The sequence below is a fragment of the Chiloscyllium punctatum genome, chromosome 36 (assembly GCF_047496795.1).
Source record: "Chiloscyllium punctatum isolate Juve2018m chromosome 36, sChiPun1.3, whole genome shotgun sequence".
NCBI classification, from domain to species: Eukaryota; Metazoa; Chordata; class Chondrichthyes; order Orectolobiformes; family Hemiscylliidae; genus Chiloscyllium; species Chiloscyllium punctatum.
The window spans coordinates 62,025,082-62,040,238 of record NC_092774.1 but is presented as its reverse complement, the minus strand read 5'-3'; the positions used below and the strand labels follow the sequence as shown (position 1 = coordinate 62,040,238).

Sequence of the window (15,157 nt, the reverse complement as noted above, 5' to 3'; positions counted from 1 at the left end):
CTGATGCCAGGATGTGAGGGTGACTGCACTCACACAGTGTTCCAGACTCGTCTCTCGTGTCATTCAGAAAAGTCTGCACTGCACATGTGCAGAGAAGGGGATGCTGGGAGTGGGTGGGATGCATTCTCACCTCCCCATCCAATCATCCCCACAGCGTCCCATGTCCATTCCCTCACCGCCACCCATAGCATCCCCTGTCCATTCTCTCTCTCTACCCTTACCTACCAGTCCCTTCTCTCTCTCCCACACATGCCACTCTCCCCACCCCGTCCATTCTATCTCTGCACCCTCTGCCCTCTGTCCAGTCCCTCATCCACCCTCTGTCCCCATCCATTCCCTTTATCGCTCCACCCTCTGCCTTCCCCAATCCAGTCCCCCCTTTACACTCATTTTCTCTCACCTCCCACACGCTGCCCCAATCCATTCCTTCTCTCCCCCACCTTCTCCCGCCATTCATTGTTGCTCTCTTTCTCCACCCTCTACCCCGTCCATTCTCACCCCAACCTTTGCCCGGTCCATTCTGTCCCCACCCACTGCCGCCCGTCAGTTCTCTCCACACCCGCTGCTCCCCGTCCATTCTCTCCCCACCCATTGACCCCATTCATTCTCTCCCCACCTACTGCCCCATCCATTCTCTCCCCGCCCACTGCCCCGTGTCCATTCTGTCCTGATCCACTGCTCCCCGTCCAATCTCTCCCCATCCACTGCCCCATGAATTCTCTCCCCACCCACTGTCCCGTCCATTCTCTCCCCACCACAGGCCCCAGTCCATCCTCTCTCCACCCACTGCCCCCGTCCATTCTCTCCCCACCCACTGCCCCGTCCATTCTCTCTCCCCACACTCTGCAACCAATTTCTTTCACTTCACACTTTGCAACTCCCCATTCTCTCTCTCCCCCCCAATCCTCTTCACCACATTCTCTCTGTCTGCTCCCATCCTGTGTCCCCCCATGCATTCTCTACCCCCGATGCTCTGCTCTCCTACCTATTTTCTCTCTTTCTCTTCCCCCAGTCTCTGCGCCCCCCCCCGTTCAATCTCACTCTGAGTACCCTCCCCCGTCCTTTCTCGTGCCTCGAGCCCTCTTTGATCTCTGTATCAAACCCTTCTAATGATAGAGAGAGAATGGATGGTGATGGCGACCTTGGGTGGGGGTGGGGAAGGGAAGCGTGAGAAATGGCTGACCTTTAACATTGAGAATAGCTAAAATGATGTATTCAGAAACATCAGTAATGTCTGAAAGCACATTCAATGTTTAAAAAAAAGCTGCAGACATCTTTCTGAAACTTCATTGAAATCTGCGCAGTTAGGCCACAATTGAGGACAGCCGCTAAACTTGGAATGGCCTATTCCTAGTCTTGTGAAATTGGTTCAGAATATGTAGAAATGCAGTCATAGAGTTACAGGGAAGAGAAACAAACCTTTCGGTCCACGCCGACAACATTTCCTAAATTAACCTTGTGATCCATTTGCCAGCATTTGGCCCATATCTCTCTCAGCCCTTCCTATTCATACCTCCATCCAGATGCCTTTTAAATGTTGTAATTCTACCAGCCTCGACCACTGCCTCTGGCAGCTTATTCCAAACGCATGCCACGCTCTGTGTGAAAAAGTTACCCTGTTCAGTTCCTTTTAAACCTTTTCCCTCTCAGCCTAAACACCTCTAGTTTTGGACACCCTCTACTCTGGGGAATAGATATACAAAAGTTGAGCTGCCAGACAAAATCATACAGTCACAGAGATGTCCAGCATGGAAACAGACCCTTTAGTCCAACTCATCCATGCCGACCAGATATCACAACCCAATCTAGTCCCACCTACCAGCACCCAAATATATCCTTCCAAACCCTTCCTATTCATATACCCATCCAAAAGCCTCTTAAATGTGGCAATTGTACCAGCCTCCACCGTTTCCTCTGGCAGCTCATTCCATACACGTACCACCCTCTGCGTGATTCAGTTGCTCCTTCGGTCTCATTTCTATCTTTCCCCTCTCACCCTAAATCTATGCCCTCTCGTTCTGGACTCCCCGAACCCAGAGAAAAACCTTTGCCTATTTATTCTATCCATGCCCCTCATAATTTTGTAAACCTCTATAAGGTCACCCCTCAGTCTCTGATGCGCCAGGGAAAACAGCCCCAGCCTGTTCAGCCTCTCCCTCTCGCTCAGATCCTCCAACCCTCAACATCCTTGTAAATCTTTTCTGAACCCTTTCAAGTTTCACGACATCTTTCCAATTGGAAGGAGACCAGAATTGCACGCAATATTCCAACAGCGGCCTAACCAATGTCCTGTACAGCCGCAAATGCTGTACTCAATACACTGACCAATAAAGGAAAGCATACCAAACGCCTTCTTCACAATCCTATCTACCTGCGACTCCAATGTTCAGGAGCTATGAAACTGCACTCCAAGGTCTCTTTGTTCAGCAACACTCCCTAGGAGCTTATGATTAATTGTAGAAGTCCTGCTAAGATTTGCTTTCCCAAAATGCAGCACCTCACATTTATCTGAATTAAACTCCATCTGCCACTTCTCAGCTCCTTGGCCCATCTGGTCCAGATCCTGTTGCAATCTGAGGTAACCCTCTTTGCTGTCCACGACACCTCCAATTTTGGTGTCTTCTGAAAACTTATTAACAGTCCCTTTTATGGTCGCATCCAAATCATTTATGTAAATGACAAAAAGTAGAGGGCCTAGCACTGATCCTTGTGGCACTCCACTGGTCACAGGCCTCCAGCCGGAAAAGCTGCCCTCCACCACCACCCTCTGCCTTCTACCTTTGAGCCAGTTCTGTATCCAAATGGCTAGTTCTCCCTGAGATCTAACCTTACTCATCAATCTCCCATGGGGAACCTTGTCGAACGCCTTACTGAAGTCCATATAGATCACATCTACTGCTCTGCCCTCATCAATCTTCTTTGTTACTTCTTCAAAAAACTCAATCAAGTTTCTGAGACATGAATTCCAATGCACAAAGCCATGTTGACTATCCCGAATCAGTCCTTGCCTTTCCAAATACATGTACATCCTGCCCCTCAGGATTCCCGCCAACAACTTGGCCACCACCGTGGTCAGGCTCACCGGTCTATGGTTCCCTGTACTGTCTTTACCGCCCTTCTTAAACAGTGGCACTACATTTGCCAACCTTCTGTCTTCCGGCACCTCACCTGTGACTATTGATGATACAAATAACTCAGCAAGAGGCCCAGCAATCACTTCTCTAGCTTCCCACAGAGTTCTTCGTTACACCTGATCAGGTCCTGGGGATTTATCCATCTTTAACCGTTTCAAGACATCCAGCACTTCTCCCTCTGTAATCTGAACTTTTTGCAAGGTGTCACCATCTATTTCCCTTCAGTCTATATCTTCCATATCCTTGTCCACAGTAAATACTGATGCAAAGTATTCATTTAGTATGTCCCCCAGTTTCTGTGGCTCCACACAAAGACCGCCTTTCTGATCTTTGACGGGCCCTATTCTCTGAGTAGAAAGTGAGGACTGCAAATACTGGAGATCAGAGCTGAAATTGTGTTGCTGGAAAGGCGCAGCAGGTCAGGAAGCATCCAAGCAACAGGAGAATCGACGTTTCGGGCATAAGCCCTTCTTCAGGATGCATAGTTGGGCCACAACCAAGGACAGGCTGTAAGAGTGAACGAGTGAATAAAAGACAAGTCCCACCTCGCCCATGAGGAGAAAGTGAGAAATGCAGATGCCGGAGATCAGAGTCGAGGGTGTGGTGTTGAAAAAGCACAGCAGGTCAGGCAGCATCCAAGGAGCAGGGGAGTCAACGTTTCAGACATCAGCCCTTCACCTTGCCCTCTCTAGTGTGTGTTGTGAAACTGCTTAACTGCTTAATCATTTCTAGTGGCCGAGCAGAGGCTAATAACAAGTTTGGAACACACGAGAATGACCTCAGCTGAAACCTTGGATTCATGTCTCACTACAGGAGAACCAGCTCCACAATACACACAAACCCTATCTCTCTCTCTGAATCTGTCTCTCTCTCTCTCTCTCTCTTCTCTCTCATACACACACACACACACACACACACACACACACACACACACACACAAGTCCTCACACGGTCGTGCAGACCCTCTCTGATAGACAGGGGTCTCTCTCAGACACACATTGATACACCCCTCACACTCTCATCCATGCACACACCTTCTCACACAATTATACACCATTACACGCACACTTTACCCAGCATGCACACACACACAGACACACTCAGACGCTCTGTCTCATGAATGCACTCACACATAGAAGTCTTTGGGGTGAATTGCATTTGCAGGATTGTATGTTTGGAAATAGAAAAAGTCTGACTCAAGACTGTGATACAGAACGACTCTAAACTCACAGCTTTCATGCGTTATCTGAACTCAGGTGTCACCTCCCTTTATAAAACATTAAGTTACCTGGAGAATATTACTAAAAAGAAGTTCTGGGATTTACAGATTAATGAACCGAAATCTGGAACCCATTTTAAAAGATGAAAGACTTAACAGGTTTCTTCAATGTATCAGTGGGTGTGGACCCACTGGTGGGTCAGCAGTGCAGCTGACTGAGTGAACCCCTCCCGTACATGGGGCACGTGAATGGCTTCTCTCACTTGTGGACCCACTCGTGCGTCTCCAGTTGGCTGATCCGAATGAAGCCCTTCCTGCACACCGAGCAGGTGAATGGCCTCTCCCCGCTGTGATTACGTCTGTGGGTTTCCAACACGGATGGGGAAGGGAATCCTTTCCCTCAGTCCCCACATTTCCACAGTTTCCCATTGGGGGAGCTTTCCTTGTGTTGGTCTGGGTTTGAAATTACAATCAGAACGGGGACATAGTCTATCCCCACTGTCAGGGATGAGACTTTGATACCCCCAAGCTGAGTAAATGGTGTAAAGCACTTTTCACAGTCAGCGCACTGAATCTCCCTCACTCGGTGTCTCAGTATTCTTCCTGCCGCACCAGTGTCCAAAATCTCTCAAGTAAACAAAAGCAACCATGTCTTCTTGATTGGAATGGCTGCTGATATTCAAGTCCCAATGAATCAAGCGGCTCTGTCAGAAGTTGATGTATCATTTGTTTTCAGATTTCTTTCGGCACATCTTCCTGCAAAAAAAAGTCACAAAATAAGTGATCATTGTCAGTATACTTAAACGAACATAACATAGGTGACAGTTCCTGTAGTTTGCCAGATGCCTGCTGATCACATAATACCCAGCACACAGAAACCTGAAATCCCTCATGCAGCCAGATAGGCTTAGGTGTGTTTAGAGGAAAACTTCATTCAAATATAATCTAATCTTAAACTAAATACGTGTACATATATATATATCAATATGCCAATCCTGTCAATGCGGATCAGTTCCAAGCGAAACTACACATTTAATTGTGAACATGAGGAAAAAAGCAATCATTTTCCAGGGTGCAAACTGCATACGTGCTAAACTGAGGGAATACACAAGGAAAAGACCTAAAAGAGAGATAGAAAGTATTTGAGCACCTTTGCAGAATCTGCTCCCTCTCTGGATTCTCTCCAGTTGCTTCAAGTAAACCTCCCTGGGGGTCAGGCAGCCCTGCATCGGGAAGCACTGGGATGGTCAACTACGACCAGTTTACATGGAGAACACATCTCCACATTAAACAGCCTCGAGGCAAACTTCCCTTCCTTCCACTTAAAGTTCAAGACCCCTCAAAGCGAAATTCCCCAGGTAAGTTTGGAAGAATTTCTTCCAGGTGTTCACTAATCATTTCTATGAGCACTTTGTTAAAGTTTGAATATTGCGAGTTTTGAAAATTAGTGATTCTGAGCGAAATCACAGTTCGAAAAACAGAATGTGGGTATTTAGACTGAGTTTTTTTTTGCACATCGACGATATGTCTGCACAACAGCATATGACACGACAGCAGTGAAGATCTTCTGACCTCATTCTCAAACGTGCCTGCCACACGCCAGATGAAAAGCTGAATACTTCTCTGGAAAAACTGCCGAGCAATGCAGGAGAATGGCACAACGGGTGTGTGTTGGAACCAGAACCCAAAGGAGAGACCATTCTCTCCTATTCATTCAACGTCGTCTTTAGCAGCTTTCCCGTATAATGGCGCTCTGTTCTGCACCTTGCCTCCGCTTCCCAAAAAAGCTTCGACATAAATATTTCACAATGATATACTGGCCCAATGTGTACAGTTAAGGTGACAACCTCTGAGTGGTCTCCTGTTCTCTGTATCCTATGTTGAGGAGGGCAATGCTTGTCACTGGCTATTCTGGTGTCAGAGAAAAGTTTCGAAACGGTGGAGGGAGTCCGATTCCTGGGGACGGGACAACCAGCAGCAGGGAGACAGAATGAGAAGCAGCTGTTCTGGAAACTCTTTGTCACTTGTAATTCTTAGAACAATGTCAAATGTATTTGACACTAAGCAAGTCTCAGCTGGCTCAAGAGGAGTGTGGTGGATGAGGAATGAATCGCTGTTTGGCTTGTTGGTCTAGGGGCATGCTCCCAGGTAGAGTCTTTAACAGTGCAGACTTGTGTGCGGTCCTGGATTCACATCCCAGACGAGGCTGCGTCGCTTAACTTGATTTGGGCAAAAATGCCCCATTAATTTTCTCAAAAAGCACCTTCGTGAAACGAGGTTGGGCTGCCACGAATACGAATGAGGCAGAAAACAGGGAAGTGAAATGGTTGGAGATCGCGTTGAACAGGTTGACGTGAGTGGTGCGGTGTTTGCGGAATGTCAGCAATAAAGGTAAATTGAAATATTGGGCCAGCTCTCCTCGGAGAACCGAAGTTTTCCAAGTCAGTAGAGGCCGAGAAACAGGAAATAATGCTGTGACAATGCTCCCATGCCTGAAATGATCTATAGTGATTCGGCAGAGATTTAAAGTCACGAGGACGAGCGAATGCAGTCGACGAGGTAGCAGCAAATGTGCAGGTAAAGAGCTGCTTCACCTGGAAGGATATTCAGGAGGGAGCAGGTAAATTGTGCTTCTGAGTGAAATCACGGTTCGTAAAAACAGAATGTGGCAATTTAGACAGAGTTAATATTTGTTCGTCGGCGATATGTCTGCCGGTGCGCGATGGGAGCATAACCCAGAAGGGAAACCATCTTCCCTATTCACTCAATGTCGAGTTTAGCAGCTTTCCCGTATAACGGCGCACTGTTGTGCACCTCGCCTTCTCATCTGCTTCCCAAAAAACTTCGACGTAAATATTGATACACAGGCCCAGTATGCAGAGTTGAGATGACACACCCGTGGAGGTCTGCGGGGTCTTCTCCTGTTCTCTGTGCCCTATGTTGAGGAGGGCAATACTTGTCACTGGTCACTCCGGTGTCAGAGAAAAGTTTAGACAGAAAACGGGTTAATCTTCTGGCAGTAGAGAGGGCCCGGTTCCTGGGGACGGGCAAACGGCAGCAGAGAGACAGAATGAGAAGCAGCTGTTCATACAGTCATAGAGATGTACAGCATGGAAACAGACCCTTCGGTCCAACCCGTCCATGCCGACCAGATATCCCACCCCAATCTAGTCCCACCTGCCAGCACCCGGCCCATATACCTCCAAACCCTTCCTATTCATATATCCATCCAAACGCTTCTGAAATGTTGCAATTGTACCAGTCTCCGCCACTTTCTCTGGCAACTCATTCCATACACGCACCACCCTCTGCGTGAAAAAGTTGCCCCTTAGATCTCTTTTATATCTTTCTCCTCTCACCCTAAACCTATGCCCTCTAGTTCTTGACTCCCCGACCCCAGGGAAAAGGCTTTGCCTATTTATCCTATCCATGCCCCTCATAATTTTATAAACCTCCATAAAGTCACCCCTCAACCTCCGACGTTCCAGAGAAAACAGCCCCAGCCTGTTCAATGTTAACTGGACTTTCCTCTGAGCAAGACTCAGCTGGTTCAAGAGGTAGGGTGGGGGAAGGGGCGCCAGCGCGCTGGCCGTGTGGCTCGTTGGTGTCGGGGTGTGGTTTTTGCTTTGGGTATTCATTGACGCAGGCGTTCGAGAGATCCCGGGTTCAAATCCCGGAGGAGCCCGCGTTTCATGACTTGTGCGAAAGTGCTGTTTAATTTCCTCAAAAAGCACCTTCGTTAAACGAGGTTGGGCTCCCTGGAGAACCAATGGGACAGAAAGCAGCGAAGTGAAATGATTGGAGATAGCGTTGAAGAGGTTGACGTGAGTGGTGCAGTGTTTGAGGGATGTCAGCGTTGAGGGTCGATTGGAAATTTGGGGGAGCTCTCTTCGGAGTACAGAAGTTTGAAATCTGGCCCGATTGAAGCTTTTCAAGTCATGCAAAGTCTAGACAGAGAAAGTAATGTCGTCAAAATGTTCCCACATCTGAAAGGATCGGCAACGATTCGGCAGAGTTTAAAAGTCATGAGGAAAAGAAAAAAAAGTGGCATTACGAAGAACGCTTTTGTAAAGGGAGTGGTTGGGGTCAGTAAATCCCAAACTGACAAAGAGGCAGATTCATTATACGCAAACGGCAAGACTTGGCCAAACGATACACGGAGTCAACGGACTCCTTTCGTGATTTGCAACGTAAGGAGTCGACGTTATGGAGCCATTTGAGATTCAAACATGCAACTTTGGGATCTCGAGTCAGACGCGCTACCGTTGCGCCACAAGCTCACACATGCCCCGACGCTGAAGCTGTGCGCTTTTAATGGGGTCAGGAAAATGTTCCCCAAACGGAAATCTTCTCCACAAAGGGGTTTCTGAATTGAATTAATGTCTCACGTAAGGGACTGCGTCTGCTGAGAAGCCGAGACCAAAAGAGAAAATCAACAGCTTTGACAGTACCTGTCGGAGCAAACAAAATTCTGAAATGTTGCCTCTGATTCTCTTTCCACAGATGATGCCTGACCTGCTGAGTTCCTCCTGCAATTTCTCACTGAAAGTTCATTTCATCTTTTCGGGAGAAACACCGAAATATCTGCAAACACCATGTGCAGATATTTAACCCTTTCGAATCACTGCGAAGTGAATGGAGTCAAACAAACTCTGCGATGATTCACTCTTTCTCAGCTCCACAGGCAGACAGACCTGGGAAGTCAAACTGTCAGTGTGGTACTGAATCGTGAGCCGAGTGGTTGATGCGATGGACTTGAAATCCATTGCATTTCCCCACGCAGGTGTGAACCCTGCCGAGTACAAAATGAGAAGTGTCGTCGAAAAGAAAGGGAGTTTGCTCCCCCGCTTCTTCTTTAAGATTCAAATCAGTGGAGGGGGAAAAACATTTCACTCAAATTGGGACTGGTGGGAATCTGCAACCCACTGCCTGTTCGGGTGGAACAAGCAGATACCCTCAGAGCTTCTTTGGAGGCTATGAGCAAAGTGTTTGGAAATGAGACTAGAAGAGTGAGGGGCATGAAATCGTGATCGAAATGAAGCAGGTACCTGTGGACAAAGGCGTTTCCTTTGCCAGTGAAAGATACTGCTTCACAAAGTTGGGCCTGTGGAAGGGAATCAGTGACGGTGATTAGCTTTGGTTGTTCACCTTGTGAATGTTCCCATTGCTGCGCATGTCCGTGTTGGCGTCAGAACTCTGCAGCATGGTGGCGTTGGATGCGCACAGGGACTGGCGCACCAAACTCCACCTACCTGTTTGAAATGCAGCTCACAGCTTGTTCACACACCCCAATTAATCTTTCTCATTGTCCTGAAGCCGGCGTACGGTTTGAATTCCCGATCTGCGGGAATGAGAATCCTTACACTGTCTCGCGTCAGTAAATGTCCCTGAGAACATCTGAGTCAACTCACAGCGCAGTCAGATGAGGGGAAGCTGAAATAGCCGCACACGCTGTTTACGGGCACATTTTATTCTCCCCAACTCAACCCCTCAACCACTGCGGCTCCTGGGAGTGGAAAAGAAACAATCACCAAAACCCCGTCTAAGCTCTGTGAATCTTCAGAAAATCAGCAAACGTTCATCCCTTCGGATTTTCTATCCTAGGCTGACAGCGATGGGTTTTGTCACTCTTTTGTAGGACATTGCAAGTCGATGTTTTGCAGAAAAGCACCACAATGCCATCTGATTAATCAGGACCTGGATGTTTTCGGTCTTTGAATGTCAGTGTTGTGCTGCAGAACTTTGTTGTTGCCAGTTTCTAATACTTATCTTCCCAGTTCCCTGTATCACTTGTCGAAAATGTTTAATTTGTGTCTTGTAATCCTTTCACAGTCTGCTAATGAGGATAGTGTTTCCATGTTTTACCTAAATTATCTTGACCTTGCATACCTCAAGCCTCAAGCTAATTTCACGAGAAACCCTCTCCAGTTCAAAAGCCAACTGTTAATGATGGCTCTGTTCCTTGTCACGTGTCCAATTTCAGATCGATGTTGTTGCAGTCCCTTGTACTCCTTCAGATCCAGGTTTCGCTCACAGGGCTAGAACAGAACTGTCACCAAATACATTGACCAATCTACGTTCATCCTATCGATTGTATTAGCATCATCAACACTTCTCATCAAAATAACTCGAGAGACTTTCATCACAATTTTCTGTGAACAGTTCTACATTAGCTTTGCTGAATGAACCCCAAATTTCTTGAAGTGGCTCCTTATTTTCGGCCCTGATTATTAATCTCTCTCCGCATGGGAATGGATCCTTCCCAGCCGCTCTATCCTTCATCAATGTGTGTAGTTCAATTCGATCTCCCATCAGCCTCCTCTGTCCTGATCAAATCCAGGGGAACAGGAAACGTTGGGACTATGGCGCGGACAGGACAAGCCCAATACTCACCTTTCCTGTTAGAAATATTCCATGAGAAAGTTTAGACCTCAACTTTGGGCGTGTAGTTGTGGCCGAACACTTAAGGTGTTGGCGTAGAGATCATTTGGGGCTCCCCGCCCAGGGTGCTAACCTGCTGGCTATGCTTTCTTCGCTGGCGATTTTAAATAACTTCCTGTTGGTTGCATTATCGCTCAAACTTCACAAAACCCGTCTCAATAAAGACCCGTTTTCTCATGTCTGGGAATTGATTGCCATGCAGGAAACTCGGGTTCTGAACAAACAACGTATCAGACTCACAACGTCAGCTCTGTTTACCTTTCCACAGATGCTGCTCGACCTGTTGGCTTTCTGCAGTATTCTCTGTGTTTATTAGGCACAAGTGCTGCTTTTCATTCAAGAACTTCAATCCCTGTCCTCTGGTAACTGACTCTGGTCAGTGGCAATTGGTTCTTCTGATCATTAATCTGCCCATTCCCACCGCTTCTTCTCCCATCATGACCAACAGCCCCAGGAAATCTCCAGTTATCCTTCTTTGCTCCAAAGCGAACATTCTCAACCTTGGGAATGTCTCCCCAAAATGGAAATTCCTCATCCCTGGACATGAGACAAGGCGTACAATTGGGAAGAGATTTTGGCAAAATATTGTCAGTTAGGAAATGGAAAAATGTTCAAATGTTCATGAAGCAAAACAGAAATCCCAGTCTCCAGCTTTGTGAACCTTTAGAAACACTTTGGGAAGCGGATTTGGAGGAGAATGAAAGATGACCTGTCCGACAGTCCAGACACCGTCCCCTTGTTGAAGAGGCCGGGAGGTTGATTCTGATGTTCTCGGCACACGAACTGATCTGAGACATTGAAAGAATTGTCGTTCCTGCACATCAGGAATTCAAACCCCTTCTCGCCTCCGAGCCAATGAGAGAACTCGGGAACAGGCAAAACACTGAAAGGCTCGAAGGGCGACGGCCCCGGAGTAAGAAAGCTAGTTCCTCGTGACATGGATGTGTCTGCAGACAGCCCCCGGTATCTCCAGAATGCATCTCCCAGGCTTGATTATGGAAAAGTTAAACTGATAGACGACAATTGTAATTCTTGGCGGGGAGGCTGAATTATAAAATCACTAAGCGATGGTGCCGCCCCCATCTGTGCTTGTCTCTGTGGCGCAATTGGTCAGCGCGTTCGGCTGTTAACCGAAAGGTTGGTGGTTCGAGCCCACCCAGGGGCGGTGTGCTCGCTGCTCTCTTTTGGCTTCGAAGCTGTGCGCTTTTAATGGGGTCAGGAGAATGTTCCCCAAACGGAAATCTTCTCCACACAGGGGTTGCGAATTGACTTCATGTCTTACCGAAGGGACTGCGTATGCTGAGAAGACGAGACCCAAACAGAAAATCAACAGGTTTGACAGTACCTGTCGGAGCAAACAAAATTCTGAAATGTTGCCTCTGATTCTCTTTCCACAGATGATGCCTGACCTGCTGAGTTCCTCCTGCAATTTCTCACTGAAAGTTCATTTCATCTTTTCGGGAGAAACACCGAAATATCTGCAAACACCATGTGCAGATATTTAACCCTTTCGAATCACTGCGAAGTGATTGGAGTCAAACAAACTCTGCGATGATTCACTCTTTCTCAGCTCCACAGGCAGACAGACCTGGGAAGTCAAACTGTCAGTGTGGTACTGAATCGTGAGCCGAGTGGTTGATGCGATGGACTTGAAATCCATTGCGGTTTCCCCACGCAGGTGTGAACCCTGCCGAGTACAAAATGAGAAGAGTCGTCGAAAAGAAAGGGAGTTTGCTCCCCCGCTTCTTCTTTAAGATTCAAATCAGTGGAGGGGGAAAAACATTTCACTCAGATTGGGACTGGTGGGAATCTGCAACCCACTGCCTGTTCGGGTGGAACAAGCAGATACCCTCAGAGCTTCTTTGGAGGCTATGAGCAAAGTGTTTGGAAATGAGACTAGAAGAGTGAGGGGCATGAAATCGTGATCGAAATGAAGCAGGTACCTGTGGACAAAGGCGTTTCCTTTGCCAGTGAAAGATACTGCTTCACAAAGTTGGGCCTGTGGAAGGGAATCAGTGACGGTGATTATCTTTGGTTGTTCACCTTGTGAATGTTCCCATTGCTGCGCATGTCCGTGTAGGCGTCAGAACTCTGCAGCATGGTGGCGTTGGATGCGCACAGGGACTGGCGCACCAAACTCCACCTACCTGTTTGAAATGCAGCTCACAGCTTGTTCACACACCCCAATTAATCTTTCTCATTGTCCTGAAGCCGGCATACGGTTTGAATTCCCGACCTGCGGGAATGAGAATCCTTACACTGTCTCGCGTCAGTAAATGTCCCTGAGAACATCTGAGTCAACTCACAGCGCAGTCAGATGAGGGGAAGCTGAAATAGCCGCACACGCTGTTTACGGGCACATTTTATTCTCCCCAACTCAACCCCTCAACCACTGCGGCTCCTGGGAGTGGAAAAGAAACAATCACCAAAACCCAATCTAAGCTCTGTGAATCTTCAGAAAATCAGCAAACGTTCATCCCTTCGGATTTTCTATCCTAGGCTGACAGCGATGGGTTTTGTCACTCTTTTGTAGGACATTGCAAGTCGATGTTTTGCAGAAAAGCACCACAATGCCATCTGATTAATCAGGACCTGGATGTTTTCGGTCTTTGAATGTCAGTGTTGTGCTCCAGAACTTTGCTGTTCCCAGTTTCTAATACTTATCTTCCCAGTTCCCTGTATCACTTGTCGAAAATGTTTAATTTGTGTCTTGTAATCCTTTCACAGTCTGCTAATGAGGATAGTGTTTCCATGTTTTACCTAAATTATCTTGACCTTGCATACCTCAAGCCTCAAGCTAATTTCACGAGAAACCCTCTCCAGTTCAAAAGCCAACTGTTAATGATGGCTCTGTTCCTTGTCACGTGTCCAATTTCAGATCGATGTTGTTGCAGTCCCTTGTACTCCTTCAGATCCAGGTTTCGCTCACAGGGCTAGAACAGAACTGTCACCAAATACATTGACCAATCTACGTTCATCCTATCGATTGTATTAGCATCATCAAAACTTCTCATCAAAATAACTCGAGAGACTTTCATCACAATTTTCTGTGAACAGTCATACATTAGCTTTGCTGAATGAACCCCAAATTTCTTGAAGTGGCTCCTTATTTTCGGCCCTGATTATTAATCTCTCTACGCATGGGAATGGATCCTTCCCAGCCGCTCTATCTCTCATCAATGTGTTTAGTTCAATTCGATCTCCCATCAGCCTCCTCTGTCCTGATCAAATCCAGGGGAACAGGAAACGTTGGGGCTATGGCGCGGACAGGACAATCCCAATACTCACCTTTCCTGTTAGAACTATTCCATGAGAAAGTTTAGACCACAACTTTGGGCGTGTAGTTGTGGCCGAACACTTAAGGTGTTGGCGTAGAGATCCTTTGGGGCTCCCCCGCCCAGGGTGGTAACCTGCTGGCTATGCTTTCTTCGCTGGCGATTTTAAATGACTTCCTGTTGGTTGCATTATCGCTCAAACTTCACAAAACCCGTCTCAATAAAGACCCGTTTTCTCATGTCTGGGAATTGATTGCCATGCAGGAAACTCGGGTTCTGAACAAACAACGTACCAGACTCACAACGTCAGCTCTGTTTCCCTTTCCACAGATGCTGCTCGACCCGTTGGCTTTCTGCAGTATTCTCTGTGTTTATTAGGCACAAGTGCAGCTTTTCATTCAAGAACTTCAATCCCTGTCCTCAGGTAACTGACTCTGGTCAGTTGCAATTGGTTCTTCTGATCATTAAACTGCCCATTCCCACCGCTTCTTCTCCCATCATGACCAACAGCCCCAGGAAATCTCCAGTTATCCTTCTTTGCTCCAAAGCGAACATTCCCAACCTTGAGAATGTCTCCCCAAAATGGAAATTCCTCATCCCTGGACATGAGGCAAGGCGTACAATTGGAAGAGATTTTGGCAAAATATTGTCAGTTAGGAAATGGGAAAATGTTCAAATGTTCATGAAGCAAAACAGAAATCCCAGTCTCCAGCTTTGTGAACCTTTAGAAACACTTTGGGAAGCGGATTTAGAGGAGAATGAAAGATGACCTGTCCGATTGAGCAGAGACAGTCCAGACACCGTCCCCTTGTTGAAGAGGCCAGGAGGTTGACTCTGATGTTCTCGGCACATGAACTGATCTGAGACCTTGAAAGAATTGTCGTTCCTGCACATCAGGAATTCAAACCCCTTCTCCCCTGCGAGCCAAGGAGAGAACTCGGGAACAGGCAAAACACTGAAAGGCTGGAAGGGCGACGGCCCCGGAGTAAGAAAGCTAGTTCCTCGTGACATGGATGTGTCTGCAGACTGTCCCAGGTATCTCCACAAGAGATCTCCCAGGCTTGATTATGGAAAAGTAAAACAGATAG

At 47.3% G+C, this 15,157-nt stretch overlaps 1 non-coding gene across 1 annotated transcript; it reads left to right on the top strand.

Moving 5' to 3' along the window:
• Positions 1 to 11,885: 11,885 nt before the first annotated feature.
• trnan-guu (transfer RNA asparagine (anticodon GUU)) lies at positions 11,886 to 11,959 on the top strand. Its single transcript has one exon. It is a non-coding gene; the product is annotated as a tRNA-Asn (tRNA).
• Positions 11,960 to 15,157: the final 3,198 nt, after the last annotated feature.